The sequence below is a fragment of the Pleurodeles waltl genome, chromosome 9 (assembly GCF_031143425.1).
Source record: "Pleurodeles waltl isolate 20211129_DDA chromosome 9, aPleWal1.hap1.20221129, whole genome shotgun sequence".
NCBI classification, from domain to species: domain Eukaryota; kingdom Metazoa; phylum Chordata; class Amphibia; order Caudata; family Salamandridae; genus Pleurodeles; species Pleurodeles waltl.
The window spans coordinates 122,956,252-122,972,734 of record NC_090448.1 but is presented as its reverse complement, the minus strand read 5'-3'; the positions used below and the strand labels follow the sequence as shown (position 1 = coordinate 122,972,734).

General features: G+C 45.0%; 1 protein-coding gene and 1 long non-coding RNA gene across 2 annotated transcripts in view; one reads left to right on the top strand and one right to left on the bottom strand.

The window, feature by feature from the left end:
• The window catches only part of LOC138259004 (musculoskeletal embryonic nuclear protein 1-like), a 287,666-nt gene that overhangs the window by 50,073 nt on the left and 221,110 nt on the right, over nt 1-16,483 (top strand). The window lies entirely within an intron of this gene.
• LOC138259005 (uncharacterized) overlaps nt 1-16,483 on the bottom strand; it is a 65,123-nt gene that overhangs the window by 37,754 nt on the left and 10,886 nt on the right. The gene's annotated exons all lie outside the window — the stretch shown is intronic.

The following is a 16,483-nucleotide window of genomic DNA, read 5'->3' as shown; positions in this document are numbered from 1 at the left end:
ACTAAAAACATTGGGATGCACATTTTGTTTAGTGCTTAATTTGACAATAAAAACGTGCCGGTGCCAAGAGCTCTCTTCTGTAACGTTTGCAGCTTTCTGCTTTTTCCGTTTGTGACGCTTTTCCGTCTTTTTTTTTTCTTTTTCTTTTTTTCTTCCATCTTTCCCGTATGTGCCTTTTGCTCGCAGTAATTGCCTAATGCAGAAACATAAGTGCCAGCCCACTAAAATAAGTGCTGGTGTCGCCCCACCCGAAACCACCGGCTCAAATTAAGCACTGATTTCATGTCTTCCAGAGCAGGACTAATTAGCAGCTGTTATCATCTGCAGTTTAATTATGATACTGGGTTTAAAAATTGCATTTTATTTACTTCCTTGGTGCCTCATTGTGCACGTTTCTATATTGCTGAGCGCTTGAGTCTGTTCCTCATTGATGTAAAATTTTAGACCATTTTCTGCTTTTGTGAAATGTCACAGTTTTCGGATGTTAAAATCTGGTCGCCCTGGCCCTTCTCATAAACCCCAACACCCCCGTCTCTTCACCTCACCTATGCCTCATCAACCTCTCTCCCCAGAGCCCCACGCCCCCCGTCCCTTGTGTACCCCAGTGTTCTGCCTAGATACCAGGACAAAGGGAATGAAAGCGCAGGCCTGCCAGCTGCAGCGCCCGGTTTCGACGCCAAGCAAAAATTTGGACCTTGCATGTAATGGGGATACGTTTCGGCGACATTTGACATTATTGTGCCCGTTGGCCTCATGGTCCTGCTTACAAATGCCCTGGTCCTAGATTTGGGATCCACAGCACCGTACAGAACGGAAGTGGAAACGGGCACGGTACTTTGAAGCGCGCGCACGCCTGACTCGTCGTGTTTGATTTGTGGTCGTCTGGCCGCCTCTGCGCCACTTCCCCTTAGTTTTGCCAGCAGCGTGACACGTTGTGAAACTTGAGCTGAGGATGACCATATGGCGGCCATGTAAGCACTTGCTCATCCTTTCCAGATGAACAGATGGCTTTTGTGATTGCAGTTCCCGATTGTGCTTTTCGCTCTTGAAGGCTGTTTGCTGGCAGCCTGACTGTCGCCGACAGCAAGCTTGCGCTGAGGTGACTGAATACAGGAACGCCTCCTTTGTGGTTTAATTAGTATTGACCAACACAAATCAACATGTCCGTCAGGCACTGTTTACTGTTCGGAAAGTTGGTTCCGTGTTTGAAGCAGGGTGTGCAAACAGTATTTGCATTGTCTCTGGAGGGTGATAGTAGGCTCTGATATTTTATTGTCAAGAGCATATGCATAAAAGCTTTATTTTAGTGTTAGATTGCCCCCCAACCATCAGTGTTCCGGAATGTTTGTAGTTGTTTTTAATCGAGCGCTAACTGCCGACCCTTCTGTCTAAAGGTGCCATCTTGCAATTTGAAAGAAAAGTGAATACAAAAAATGGCAAAACAATCGTCAGTATTCATGTTTGTTCTTGAAAATACTACGGTTACCGGAAGTGACTTCATATTCCCTTTCGTCTCAGGGTGCCTCGTGGGAATTTAATTTACATGATTGCTAGAATGATGGCATCACAGGTGATGTGTTACACACCCTCAGATTTACAGGGGTGAAAAGTGGATGAGGGTTGAAAGAAATTGGGTTTTTAGTTAGGAAGGATGCGAGTCTTTCACAAGTAATACGCCTGCAGCTTTCAATTAACTAGGAACGAGGTACCCCCATTGTAGCATTTTACTCACTCAGGGCAGGTGAAGCAGAGCAGTCCCAAGACCACCTTAGGGAAGGCAGTGCGGGTTGGTACCTCATTTCAGTGAATGCTTTTTATTACTCATACAATACTGAATACCAGCATTGATTTACAAATATTTAGTGGACAAATGGACATACCTATGGGTACGTCTTTCAGATAGTTCACACCCCTAGGAAGCTTTAAACTCGAAGACCACAGTAGCCGCACATATAATAGATGCACTATAAGGGAGTGTGGTTATTAAAAGGCATGCTTACCGGCTTTGCCATGATGTCACCACATTAATAAAAAGCAGAAGTGGCTGCACAAAACTAATGCAACACCATTAAAATTACTTTAGATGTTACCATCTTCTAATAACCTTCATTGAACTTGTAACCTGTCATTGCCAACTTTTATCATGGCCAATAAAGCATGGTAATATCAACAAAAAATGCACAAGAGTCTTCCTTCTTATTTAACACGCTGCTATTACAGCTTTAGGACCAATCCACTAGGGGTTCTGGCTATCGGAATTATCAAAATTGTTATTGGGACCAAGCATTTCCACATTACTAGAATTATGAGGGCCAAAATCTCTCCCTCATTAACTTATTGCAGGGAAATGCTACTAGGCAGGCACAATAGCCTGTTGAATAAACTTGTAAAGATCTATACGCGTTTCGGCTACCAAAGTCCTTATCTGCTGCACACACACAGGCTCGAATTTGGCCTCCCTGACCAAAGAGCAGCTTGTGCTGGTGCTTAACTTAATTTGTGCCACAAACTATGGAGGTCCCTGGCTGGTATCCTGGAGGCATTGCTATGGTCCGAAATCAGCAGTAGCAGGCCAAGCCAAGCACATAGTCGGTTCCTTGAAGATTGCCAGCAACTACTGGATACAAAAGGCCTCTGGAGCAGCAAAGTGAGGTACCATTTTTATCAGGAGACTTTGGGGAATGCTGGGTGGAAGGAAATTTATGGCTCCTCTCAGATTCCAGAACTTTGTCAACGAAATGTGAGGAAAAAGTATGTGCTTTTTTTGTTTTGTTTTTTTTTGGCCAAATTTTGAGATTTGCAAATAATTCTGGGTAACAGAACCTGGTGATAGCCCCACAAGTCACCCCATCCTGGATTTCACTGGGTTTCTAGTTTTAAAAAAAAATGCACAGGTTTGCTAGGTTTCCCTAGGGTGTACTGGCTGAGCTAGAGGGCAAAATCCACAGATAAGCACTTTCCAAAAAACAGGTCAGATTTCAATGTAAAAATGGGATGTGTCAATGTTGCATTTCCTTTTGTGGGCATTAGGCCTTCCAACACAAGTGAGGTACCATTTGTTTATTGGGAGACTTGGGGGAACACAGAATAGAAGAACAAGTGTTTCTTGTCCCTTGTCTTTCTCTACAATTGTGTCTTCTAAATGTAAGACAGTGTATATAAAAAAAAAAAAAAAAAAACATCTACTTGAGAAATGCCCTGTAATTCACATGCTTGTAAGGGGACCCCAGAACTCGAAGATGTGCAGATAACCACTGCTTCTCAACGCCTTATCTTGTGGCCATTTTGTAAATACAAAGGTTTCCTTGATACCTATCTTTCATCAAAGGAATTGCTGTATACCCGGTATACAATGAAAACCCATTGCAAGACGCAGCTTCTTTATTGGCTCTAGGTACCTAGGCTTCTTGATGAACCTACAAGCCGTATAGATCACTGCAACCAGAAGAGTCCAGCAGACGAAACGGTATATTGATTTCAAAAGTCTGCCATAGCTGGAACAAGTTATAGAAAAAAACATGGACAGAAATGGCTCTTTTGTTTCACCTCAATTTCAATATATATATTTTTTTACTTTTAGCTGTTACTTTCTGTAGGAAAACCTTGATGGATCTACCCAATGACCCCTTGCTGAGTTCTGAATTTTGCCTACTTTTCAGAAATGTTTAGCTGTTCGGGATCCAGCATTGGTTTCACACCCATTTCTGTCACTAACTGGAAGGAGGCTGAAAGCCCAAACATAGTAAAAATGGGGTATGTCGCAGCAAAATGCCACAATTGTATTGAAAAATGAGGTTTTCTGATTCAACTCTGCCTGTTCCTGAAAGCTGGGAAGATGGTGATTTTAGCACCCTTTGATGCCATTTTCTGGGGGAAGAAAAAAAAAACCCAAGCTTTATTTTTTGTTTAAAAAAAAAAAAAAAAACTCAATTTTTGCTGTATTTTGGCTAATTTCTTGATCTCCTTCAGGACAAACCACAAACTCTGGATACCTCTAGAATCCTTAAGATGTTGGAAAAAAGGACGCAAATTTGGCGTGGGTAGCTTATGCAGACAAAAAGGTATGAAGGCCTAAGTGCGGACTACCCCAAATAGCCAAAAGAGGCTTGGCACAGGAGTGGCAAAAGGCCTGTCAGCGAAGGGGTTAATAATTACAATCCAAGACAGTTTAATGCTGTATTTTGAGTTCAGTGTTCTTTTTAAATTGTAATGGTTTTAAATGACCACAAACAAAGAACCTTATTATTGTGTTGTCATTCTAGAGCGTTTGAGTGAAAGCATCAGCGTCAGGAATGTCTGCAAACGGAAAAGATCTTTCTCAGGATCATGGATATAGCTCTAAGGGAGAGTAGAGGCCATGTCTGGGAAAAACTTTTATGTCAGGCAAACTGTACTTCTGGCAGCACCCCCTCAAACACACATTTAAATCTGTTGATTGGTTCCTCTGATGCCCCAGGAAGGGCAAGGTGACCACTCTGCAAATTTTAACCCCCACACACAATGCCTTATGGGGGCGACCTTTTCGCATTAACTGACTGGCTTTAGTTAATATTTTATGAATGTCTTGACCACTTTTCAAAAATCTTCTGAATTGTTTAGATGCTTTGATGGGTCACCCACTGTGTGCTTAAATCTTGGGCAGCCCACTCCTGGGCTGCCGGTCTGACATTACTCTGTGCTGCATCGCGTACCTCCCATTTGCATCCCCATTGGTGGGCGATCATGTGGCGTGCACTCTGCACCTCACGGGCATGAGCATGGGGAGTAGGATATGCACAACATAGGGACAAAGAGCACACAGGTGCTCAAAAGTTTTCTTCTGTTCAGGGAGATGGCCATCCGTGTGATAGTCTTCCTTTCATTGCGTCCCAGAGGATAGGGTCCCGGGGCCATATGTCTTGTGGGTGGAAGTTGTCCCATACCCCCCCCCCGAGAGTGTTAGGGGGACAGCACTACCAGCCTTGAAGAAATCCTGCTAGTCTCTGGGTGCCAGCTGGTGGTTTCTCCTTCTGGCTAGGCACTTCTGTTGCTTTGTTGCTTCCAAGTCCAGAAAGTGCTCAGTAGTCAATGTCTTGTACAGGGATTTTTAGGAAGTGTTAAAGTTCTAGAAGGTAAGCAGCTTTGCCCAGTTCTAGGGTGAGCCATCATCACCATACTCCTACCCCTGTTCCAACCCTCCTGCTCAGAATTCTGGAACATTTCTAATCTGGTGGCTCAAAGTGGTTTGTCGAAAGACCTTCCCTGAGAGTGTCAGCCCTGCCTCCAGCTTCTACAGCTGTCTGATCTTTTCCCTCCAAAACCTCAAAGGGGATCTATGCCTGTGACTGGCTCTAGAGGTCTGTGTGTCCTCTTTTGTTGCTCTGGGCTTGTGCTTGCCCAGGCCAGACGCAGCCCGATTGAGCTAATTGGAACATTAAAATTCCATCCCCACCACTTCCTTTATCAGGATCTGGTCCAGGCACTGGTAAATGGGTCCTTTTTGAGGAGAGGCCTTATACTCTTCTGCTGGCTAGAGAATAACATGTCCCGTAGAAAGGAGAACAAAGTCCTGGAATATAGATCTGAACTGAGCAAGGGAATTTTGACAAACGTAAGAGTTCCCTAGGGAGTAAAGATATCACAAAAGTCTTTGGATCTGTACTCTGGGTAAATTCGTACCCAAGGATTTGGTAACTAACCAGTATTTACAGGCCTACAGAGACCAAAACTCTACATTGGTGTAGATTTCGCCCATAATGTGTAAGTCAGCAAAGCACTTTGCCTTTTCAGTAATCACCTCATAGGCACACTAAGCATGCCCACTCACACTATAAGAACTACACACGATCACCACTCCCTGAAGGGTGCCTTTAGCGGCAGCCTGCCTGAGTGCAGATACTGGGCTCAGCTAGACAGTCTTACTGTACATGCATATGCTCACATGTTAACCTGTTACCAGCCCAAAGCTTCTCATCCAGCTGTGCAGCAGTGGACTCTTGTCTTGAACTGGCGGCTAGCACTGTCCATTTTCACATAATTTACAGTGAACGAGACTCAGTTAGTGAGACACACTCACAGTTAAAGTCCAAAAGCAAAAAATCCAAGGGGCTTAAATAGGCAGAACCCATTTGCTACAGGAGACAAACCCCAACATCCTGATGGGATAATCACAGCTGCCTCTTCATATTAAAAATAATTGACAACCCTACCAATTTAGTAAGCTACCACTTTTTTAGAAGTCAAATCACCTATGGATTTCATATTAAAATCTAGAGCCTTTTTAGGAGGTCAGTGAGTGTCCCACACGTCTGCTTTGTTTGTTTAGACTGGTGGTTGTGTCTAGGAACTGAAAGAGATTTGACACTTGGAAACCACTCTGTCATGATGTGCCAGAAACAAAACAGATTGTGTGATGTTATGGAGTGCAGCCAATAGATGACTGAGATATGCCTGAATTAGCCAAATGCAAACACAGGTGCGTGTGCTGGTGGTGGGGTTGTAGAGCAGCAGTGGCTCAGGCAGGGAAGAAAGAGTCTCAGAAATGCCTCAACTGGGACACTCCCTACCGCTCTTGAGATAGGTGAAGTGCTTTGAACCTGGCTTGGAATGTAGTAATTGTTATAGGCATGCATCCACTTCTTGGGTAGGTCTATACAGCATAGCATGCCATTCTCACCTTTTGCATAGAGCACCTACTTTCCCATGTGCCAGGAAATAGAGGTGCTTTTCATATTCTTAGTGAATGACAGTTCAGTCACATAAGCATGTGTGGAAAACACTGTGAGGGAATGTCTTTGAGTTACAAAATTATCAACACCATCCCACACAGCACTTGAATTTCTTTTCACTTTTTTCAAAGTAGTGACTACATTTATATTCAAGCGAGAGCTATTGCATTTTCCAATGTATTTTAACCATGGTATGGCTAAAAATGAGTAGCATGAAGTCTTATGGAGTAAAGTGACATGCAGTGTAGTAGAATTGAGTGCTGTGGAGTAGTGTGTCTTAAAATGATGTGAAGTAGAGTGGTGTGTGTGTGTGGGTGTACACTGAAAAAAACAAAGGTTACAGGAACGTTATAGTTAGGTTAACATTTTAGCCATACAAAACCATATAAATTCAGCAGTTATAGTTGTACTTACATTAATAAACTATAACTCATGGCCTAAAGTTACTTAACACACATGAGAAACAACTTCCATGGTTGGAGTCTGTCTAACTGCTTTTAGCACATGATACACGTAGTGCAATGTTTATAGGATATGTAATGGTGTCTGGTTGCACTAGGCGTTTACTATATGATGTTCTAAATGCAATGTGTATTGTTTCTGTGTGCGCGCGCGCATGTGTGCCTACACTAGACACAATACAAATAGTGTGTTTTACAGTTTGTGTCTGGGTGCTTCAGGTGCGACGCACATTGTTCTCTCTACCCTGTGAATAATGCATTGTTTATTGTCTTTGTCTGGCAGCTCTGAGCTCAGGGTGCCCAGACCCTCAATGCAAACATAAATTGAGTTAAAGGCACAGGTGCAGTGTGTAATGTGGAAAGCTTAAAGTCACTATTTGGAAGGAAATTTGTGTCATGCTAAAGTGAATCTAGAAATAGTTGTGTTGTGTTTGTGAGTGCAAGGGAACGTTCCCTGTTTGTGCACCTTGAAATGCCAAGTTGAGCAAAGCTGGGCACTACACAGGACAGACTGTACGAGCCCGGGATTGGAGTCTGCCATCAGTATTTGGTGCCAGTGCCATAATACAATGACATGACATGGCAAGGCAGATGAAGTGAGGGCATTGCAGCTTTTTGGTCGTTGTCACCAGTGCACCCTCTGTGTCTAGCTTTGTATAGGATGAGGACCCTGATCTCATTAGCATGGAATTGACAGGGAACCGTGGCCACTTCTTCATGGTGCCACACAATGCATATACAGCGTGCAAGCTCTTAGGAAAATATATTTTACTGGGTCAGTGCTTCCGCTGCAGAGATCAGTGTGTAAACTCTCTCTCTTAGTGTTGAGGCCCCATCAGGGCCCAGTGAAGCCTTTTATGCTTCCAAGGTCCGTAAAATGCATCCCAGAGGCATCTGTTTTTACAGTACAAGGGGTGTGGAATTTAATAAAATACCTTCTTGTCCATGAGACAGGTTGCTTCTTAAATCTGCTTGCTTGGAAAAAAAAATCTTCTTGTCCTGTGGTACCATGTAATGTGGCGATACATAATGAGATTGCTGCCATAATTTAAGAGCTCTGATAATAGCCTCTTTGCAAGTATTCAAGCCCTACTATAGTAGTAGCCCTGGCATAATCAATTTCAATCCCTACTATAGTAATTTCCTTATTTTGCTACCTTTCTGCAGATCTACATACTGTGGCTAGAGGAAGTAGTAAGCAGTAGTTCCAGAGCTGGAATGCCTTTGAGTGTGCAAACCTACTAACTTGCGTATTTTAAGGATTTTCACCAGCTCTTCTCTAATCTTATACCATAATATGAAATGTTGGAAATTTGCTCCTGAAAATTGCAGAAATAGTAGTTCTTCCAGGGTAGGTGAAAAACGTGTTTGGAGGGAAAGTGAACTTGTAAACACTCGATAGATTTTCACATGAGCAAATGTACACATGTATATTTGTTCGTGCTAAAATACAGTTCACAAATATTTTCTTGGAGTACAATTTCCTGTTCTACTTCTTTAAGCTCTTGTGAATTCATGAAAGCCACTAATTCAAAGACCTATACCATGGGTGCATGTTTGACTTTCTTTAAGAATTGGGTCCCTAATTAGGTCTGGCGTTAACAAAGACATTTTGCTTTTATTAACCTTCTATTGCTCTCCCTATCGACTAGCTTTACTGTGAGTGATCAGTTTCTGCTCTTCCACTAGGAGCATATTGGCACACACACTAGTTTTTGTTCAGTGCCAGGAACTACTGTGGCATAATGAAACAGGAGGGGGCTTCCCTGCAAAGCACGTGGAACCGCCCCCAGCCCCCCTTCCAGACTCACTCAGTGCATTTTTTTTTTTCTCTTCTTTTTGCCAGTATTTGTTACAATGGTGTGGGCCTGGCAGCTCCTACAACAATAAAGTGTTACAAAAGTCATGTCAAAACAAGACATGCATTGACAAAACCAAAAGACTCAGAAAATGTATTGGTTGGCTTTGCCAGTGCGTGTTTATTTTCATGCTTCCCATAATCATTGTTGAAAATGACAACACTGATTTTTCCATTAGGAATATTTAAATACTAGCATGCATTCACATATTTTACTAAATGACGCTTCAAAGAAACTGCACCTAAAATTTCATAGTAGCAAAACTTTTTTTTTCTACTTGCATTTTTCTCTGAACATTTTATTTTGAAAGCAAAGAATCATTGCTCTTGCTTAAAAGCGTCTGCATTCATTTGCATCTAATCAAAGCATTCTGGGAGCAGTATACTTAGCCTTATATTGTTAAATTTTTCAAACATTTGATTACACCTATTTTTTTTTTTTTTAATTTACTGGATCCACTGTCAGTAGAGCCGTGTTATCTGATAATGTTTATTTACAGCTCTCACCCTAATAACGAAGGCTTTTCATTAATGAACCATAAACACAAGTTTGAACAGCTTTAACATATGGGCACACTAATTACCGCAACTGCAGACACTTCTCTTCTCTGTAAACTGGCAGTCAAAGGGTTTGTGCTACATTGGGTTGGGCCTACTTGTCCCAAGGACAAAATAATCATGAAAACGCGTTGGCAATAGGAATTCCACGTCCCTGAGTGCTTGGGCCATAGCCCTATTTAAGTCATGTTGCAAAGGCATGCGGGGAAGGGAGGGTAAGCAACACGAGGAAGGCACATGGGAGGAGGGCCGGAGCACCAGATGGGCTTCAACACAAAGAAGGGATGGGTGGCAGTAGAAAAAAGAAAAAGTACCACAATCACATCAGGAGCTGCTCATAGGCACTGATTGTTGAATCAATCTCATAGAGACTTCTAGTTGCAGGTCCCTTACCTTAGTTTGTTCCCCAGGCGTCAGACTGCATCTGGAGATTTTTCTTCAAGCAATACCCTTGCATGCTGTCTGGTGAAGTTGGTCGACTATGCATGCTTTGGTGTTGTGATGATGATGCGGTCGTATACAGGCACCACCCTGGCGCGCTAACGTCAGTTCTTTATTTTCCACGCCAGCTTATGTGCAGATCCAGCGAAGAGCCATCCTCAGTTATAATTTTTTTTTTTGTGACTGACTTCGATCATTTTGTCAAGTTCTCTGACACTTTTTGGTGCATCTAGGATGTCACGGAAGACTGGTTTCAAGCCGTGTGACTCATGTCACTGCATGATGTTGATGACTGATCTGCACCTTGTGTGTTTGTGGTGCCTTGAGCGCGACCATGACCTGAAGTCATGCTCAGAGTGTCAGGCCATGAACCTGAAAACTTTGAGGTAGTGGTCCCTATAGCTCATGGCAACCAAGTGCTCGACTCTGTCGCTCCTGGTCTTCATAGAAAGAAAGGTCATGAGACTGCTCGCGAAGCCACCACTGCTCTTCTTCGTCCCACTCGAAATCCTCAGGACATTTGGGTCACAAGAAGAAGAAATTGAAGACCAAACATTCTTCGATTTCACCCCTGTTGCTCGGACAATGCAACGCCAGAAGAGCGTCAACGCTTTAGGCCTCAGTCTTCAGGGACTGTTTCTGGGTTGACTCTGCGCCTCCCCAAGTTTCCATGAGCCGGAGCCACCTCTGCCCAATTTAAAGAATTCTATGAGGCCATCCGCCTCCTTTTTGGGCCGACGGACCCCCCCACAACAACACACGGCACCTTTCGACCCAGAGGGTTAGGAAGGGGCCCTTTCTGGTTTTGTGCCAGTGGCTTCCGCTCCAGCTCTAAAGGGCCTCTCATGATCCATTGTTAGACCTGTGCCGACACTGGTTGTGCCAGCGCAACCTTACGTGGCACTGGCAAAGACCTCGACACTTCCAACGACGGTCAGGCGCATAATCGACGTAGAACCCATACTTATGCCCAGAAATGGAATGGGCACAGGAATTGGGTGAAGCTAGTGGTGTGGATACCTCTTCTAATGTTGGCATGTTTTCTCCCCCTACCTTAGCTACAGAGGAGGGAGCGTCGTATTGTGTGGTGGTGAGGAGGTTGGCTGACTTCCCTGGCCTTGAGCTACCTTCTATGGCAGTCAGGCCTAACCTGATTACTGAGGTGCTTCAGCTTAGGGCTTCCACATTAGAAACCCTTTTACCTTTAATAAAGCCCTCACTGATGTCCTACTGGGTACCTGGTCCAAACCCAGCACATGGGCACCTGTGAACAAGACAATCACCCGCCACCATCGGCCTTAGCCGAATGACCCCAAATTCTTGACCCAACACCCTGTGCCTGAGAGTATTGTCATCCAGGCTTCTTCATCGGGTACATTCCCTTTCGCACCCCCAGATAGAGAATCGAAGAGACTGGATCAACTTGGGAAGAAAATGTTCTGTTCCTCCCCCTCTGGCATTGGGGTCTGTGAACACCGCATGCCTTTTGTACCACTATTCCCATACCCCATGAGATCTGGTTGTGGCGGTGCCGCCGCAGGTCCCGTAGGAGGCCGGAGCCGTTCTCTCCCAAGCAGTTACTGACTGGAGGGATGCAGCCAAGTTCACCATACGTTGTGGGCTGGACATGACCGACTCACTGGGCAGATAGGTTGCATTCATGGTGGTCTTATGGAATCTTTCCTGGTTGCGGATGTCTCCCTTTTTCGAGGGATGTCCAACAATGACTCATGGACATACCCTTCGAAGGCACCTGTCTCTTTGGAGACAAAGCAGACTCGACGCACAAGCTCGTTCAGGAGTACTGGGCTACGGCTCGGTCCCTTGGCCTTGCAGCTGTTCCTCTTCCCCCCCCTCCCCCCCCTCCACCCCCCCCCCCCTCCCCCTCCCAACAGTCTGCTTTTCGCCCCTTTCGTGGCTATGGAAGGGGCACCCAACTGCATCCATTATCCTCCAGCCACCGAGCCGTGCATGCTGGCCAGTCTCTGCGTGGCTGTGGGATCCCACGTGCTCATGGAACAGGAAGCCAGCATTCCACCCAGTCCACCACTGCCCCTGCTGTAGCCTCCAAACCTTTCTGGTCCATCGCTCCATCCCTTACCAGTTGCAGGCAGAATCCACCATCACCTTTTAATCCACTGGGAATGCATCACGATGGACAGGTGGGTTTTGCACATAGTCCGAAGGGGCTACTCCCTTCCCTTCAAAAGTACCCCTCCTGCTGTGCCACCATCCTACGATCTCATGATAGAGGCTCATTTGGCACTTTTCCACTATGAGGTTACAGCTCTCTTGACCAAGGGAACCATAGAGAGGGTCCCTGTGCCAGAAGTAGGTTGTGGTTGTTATTTCTGCTACTTTCTGGTGCCCAAAAAGAACAGGAGACTTTGTCATATCCTAGACTTCTGGGCCCTCAATCTGTTCCTCAGGAAGGAGAAGTTGAAAATGCTCACTCTAGCATAGCTCCTTTCTGCCCTGGAGACTGGATGGTAATGTTGGACTTGCAGGACGCCTGTTTTCATATTCCCGACCTGCCTGCCCACAGATGTTACTTGCGGTTTGTGCTAGGACACAAGCACTATCAGTTTACCATACTCCTCCATCATCCTTACCAGTGCCCCTCAGGTGTTCACGAAAGTGATGGCAGTGGTCTCAGCTTCTCTGCACAGGCTAGGGGGTTTCAGCCTTCTCCTTCCTCTATGACTGGCCCTCGTCCCTCACCCAGGCTGTCGTTTCCCACCTCCAGACTCGGCGAACCTGCTGCATTTGCCGGTGTTCACTATAAACATGCCGAAGTCACACTTTACTCCCTCTCAGATACTCCCTTTCATCTGAGCCGTTCTGGACACAGTGCAGTTTCAGGCCTATCCTCCCGAAAAGGGAGTCCAGGATATTCCGATTAGGTTATCGATGTTTCAGCCTATATCTTGGGTTTTGATGAGAGACTCTGTGGCTCCCTGGCCTCATGGCTGCCTGCATCCTGCTGGTGACGCATGCCAGATGGGATATGCGTGCTCTGCAGTGGGACCAGTGGGTGCAGCATCGGGGGAATCTCTTCGACATGGTACAGATCTCGGAGAGAACTGCGCAAGATTTGCGGTGGTGGCTTTCAACCAGAGGTTGGGTCAGAGACAGAGCCCTTTCCCATCCCCAACCAGATGTCACAGTAGTGACAGATGCATCGCTCCTGGGATAGAGCAGCTGCAAGAGGAGGTGGCAATCAGAGGCATCTGGTCTCCGGCAGACCTGGGCTCCACATCAACCTTCTGTGGCTCAGGGCGATCAGGATTGCATTGAAAGTATTCCTTCTCTCTCTAAGGGAAAGTAGTGCAAGTGTTTATGGACAACATCCCCGCCGTGTGGTACTGCAACAGGCATGGTGAAGTAGGGTCTAGAGCCTCTTCACCTCTGGAACATCAGGGCATATCCCTGGTGGTTCAGTTTAGGTCAAAGCAGACTAACTCTGGTATTGATGCATGGTCGATCACTTATACTTATGGCACCTCCATCCGGAGGTGGCACAAGTTCTCTTTCAGCAGTTTGGAGAGCCTTGGTTAGATCTGTTTGCCTCTGCAGAGAACATGCAATGTCAGCTGTTTTGCACGTTGGAGTTTCTAAGGCGGCATTCACTCTGAAACACTTCATCTCGAGTGGAACTCAGGCCTCCTTTACGCTTTCCCGCCAATACCTCTTCTGCCCAGAGTTCTGAAGGAGATCTAGAACGACCGTCCCAAGTAATCCTGGTGGCTCTGGACTGGGCATGAAGAGTATCACGAGCTTCTGAGCATGGTCATCTATCCTTTGATCAGACTGCCTCTTCGAGCCACCCAAAGCTGTCCAGTCTCGGTCTTCTTGCGTGGAGATTGAGCGGAGCCAGTTTACCGCTTTCAACTCTCTGCTTGAAGTCTGTAATGTTATCTTGACAGCCAGACGTACCTCCACCAAAACGGTATACACCTGTAGTTGGAACAAATTTGTGGCATGGTGTACCAACAAATCTTTTGATTTCCCCTTTCTGCAACTACGTCTGAGGTTCTACTGTTAATCTTTTCTCTTGCCCAGCAGGGCTCTGCTTTTGACACCCCTAAAGGCTACCTGTCTGCCATCTCGCCGTTCCTTAGACCACCAGATCAACCATCCTTGTTCAAACGTCCCATTGTTGGGAGGTTGTTAAGGGACTCACTCGCATATTTCCCTCCTACCCCTTTCATAATGCCGCAGTGGTATTTAAACCTGGCACTCACATACTTTGTGTGGTCTTTGTGTGCCACTACATAATTGTCCCTTGCGGCACCTCACACTGAAAAACGCTTTCTTTATTGCCATCACCTTTACTTGCCGAGTGAGCTTCAAGCTGTTTCTTTAAAGCCGCATTTCTATCTGTCCGTCCTTACCAAGTGGAGATTTGTACCAGGGCTTCCTTCCTTCCTTCCTTCCTTCCTTCCTTCCTTCCTTCCTTCCTTCCTTCCTTCCGTTTTGCACATCCTTCCTTCCTTCCTTCCTTCCTTCCTTCCTTCCTTCCGTTTTGCACATCCTTCCTTCCTTCCGTTTTGCACATCCTTCCTTCCTTCCGTTTTGCACATCCTTCCTTCCTTCCGTTTTGCACATCCTTCCTTCCTTCCTTCCTTCCGTTTTGCACATCCTTCCTTCCTTCCTTCCTTCCGTTTTGCACATCCTTCCTTCCTTCCTTCCGTTTTGCACATCCTTCCTTCCTTCCTTCCGTTTTGCACATCCTTCCTTCCTTCCTTCCGTTTTGCACATCCTTCCTTCCTTCCTTCCGTTTTGCACATCCATCCATCCTTCCTTCTTTTTGCACATCCATCCATCCTTCCGCCTTCCGTTTTGCACATCCATCCATCCTTCCTTCCGCCTTCCGTTTTGCACATCCATCCTTCCTTCCGCCTTCGGTTTTGCACATCCTTTTCATTAGGAGGAATGACTCCACCTCAACAGAACTTGAAAAATCTACTCAACCACTCACTAAGGGATTTTTATTTTATGAGGTCCAGCTATTTTTAGAATCCACTCCCTTCTGGTAGTGGACAAAACAGGTGTTTTTGGTATCCGGATTTTCCTAACACACAACATTTATATAACTAAATTAACTCTACAAACATTTCAAAATATATTTCAGTAGCTGTGAAAGACCACTTTTCTACTTCTTTGTGATAATTTTTTTTTTTCAATAGGATGAAAAGAAGCCAGAACACTTTACTAGGTGATGTGCAAATAAGTGTTTTCTGAAACCCAATTTTCACAGATTGTTAATACACTAGGTAGTTTTTATCAGTAAAGCTGCCAGTTATTGAGAAGGGTTTTGGACATTTCTTGGAAATGTTCTGTCTTTAAATGACAGTGTGCTACCGTATCATGCTTTAGTAATATATTTATTAAAAGTGAATGTTTAAACATAAACTGAGAAACACTCGTGCCCTGATGGCAAAGCTATTAGTAAACTAAGAGGCAAGTCATGCATGGTTCATGTGTACGCTATATGTGGGCTAGATTTATTATACATGGAGCAAACGTTTAGTGTAATAAAAAAAATATATATTTACAACACAAATGCTGAACTCACATATTTGAAGGTCCACTCATATGTAAGAATGAAGAAAAAGACGATATTTGCCTAGGATCACACAATTTGAGACCAGTTTCCAGGTCAAGTACATTATTACAGTTAGGTCGAGTAGATTATTCAAGCTACCCAACCTGCAGGTCTAGAAACATTTGTATGATTTTCTTTTTAGGCCTGGTCTAGATCCAAAAAGAGTGTTTGCGTTCTACCTTAATCGTACAAAAGATTTCCTGGTGGACGATCAACTCTTTCTAGGTTATGTGGGTGTGAAGAGAAGATGGACGGTGTAGAAGCGGACCATCTTTTGATGGGTTGTCCTCTACATCAAGATGTGCTGCTCTTTGGCACAGAAGCAGCCCGCTGAGGCTTTGAGTGCTCATTCCACCAGAGCTACTACTACAACAGAGCATCCATAGTGTTGGCATGTGGAGTTCTGGTCTTGGGCACATTCCAGGCAGAAACGTGGCCGTGTCTGCACACGTTCACAAAGCAGTACTGCCTGGACAGTTAGGTCTGCAGAGACTGCTACTTTGGCTGTTTAGTCCTGGAGGACTTTAGTCTGAACTTGGTTAGCAGCCCAAATCCGAGGATGGTATTGCTTGGGTATCTATTCTAAGGTAAGAAATTTGCCAATAGAAGTCTCTGTCAGATGAACAAGTTACTTACCTTTGGTAACGATTTATCTGGTAGAGACATATTCTAGTTTGCAGATTCCTTACTGACCCACCCATCCTCCCCGCTAAGCAAACTGATTTCTAGGGACAGGGACTTGCCATGGTGGTGCCTATATATGACCACAACGTCATCACAGCAACCATGACTGCAACGATGCGTGCAGAGTTGACAGATGCCACCTAACTGCACGGAAAGGTACTGCTAG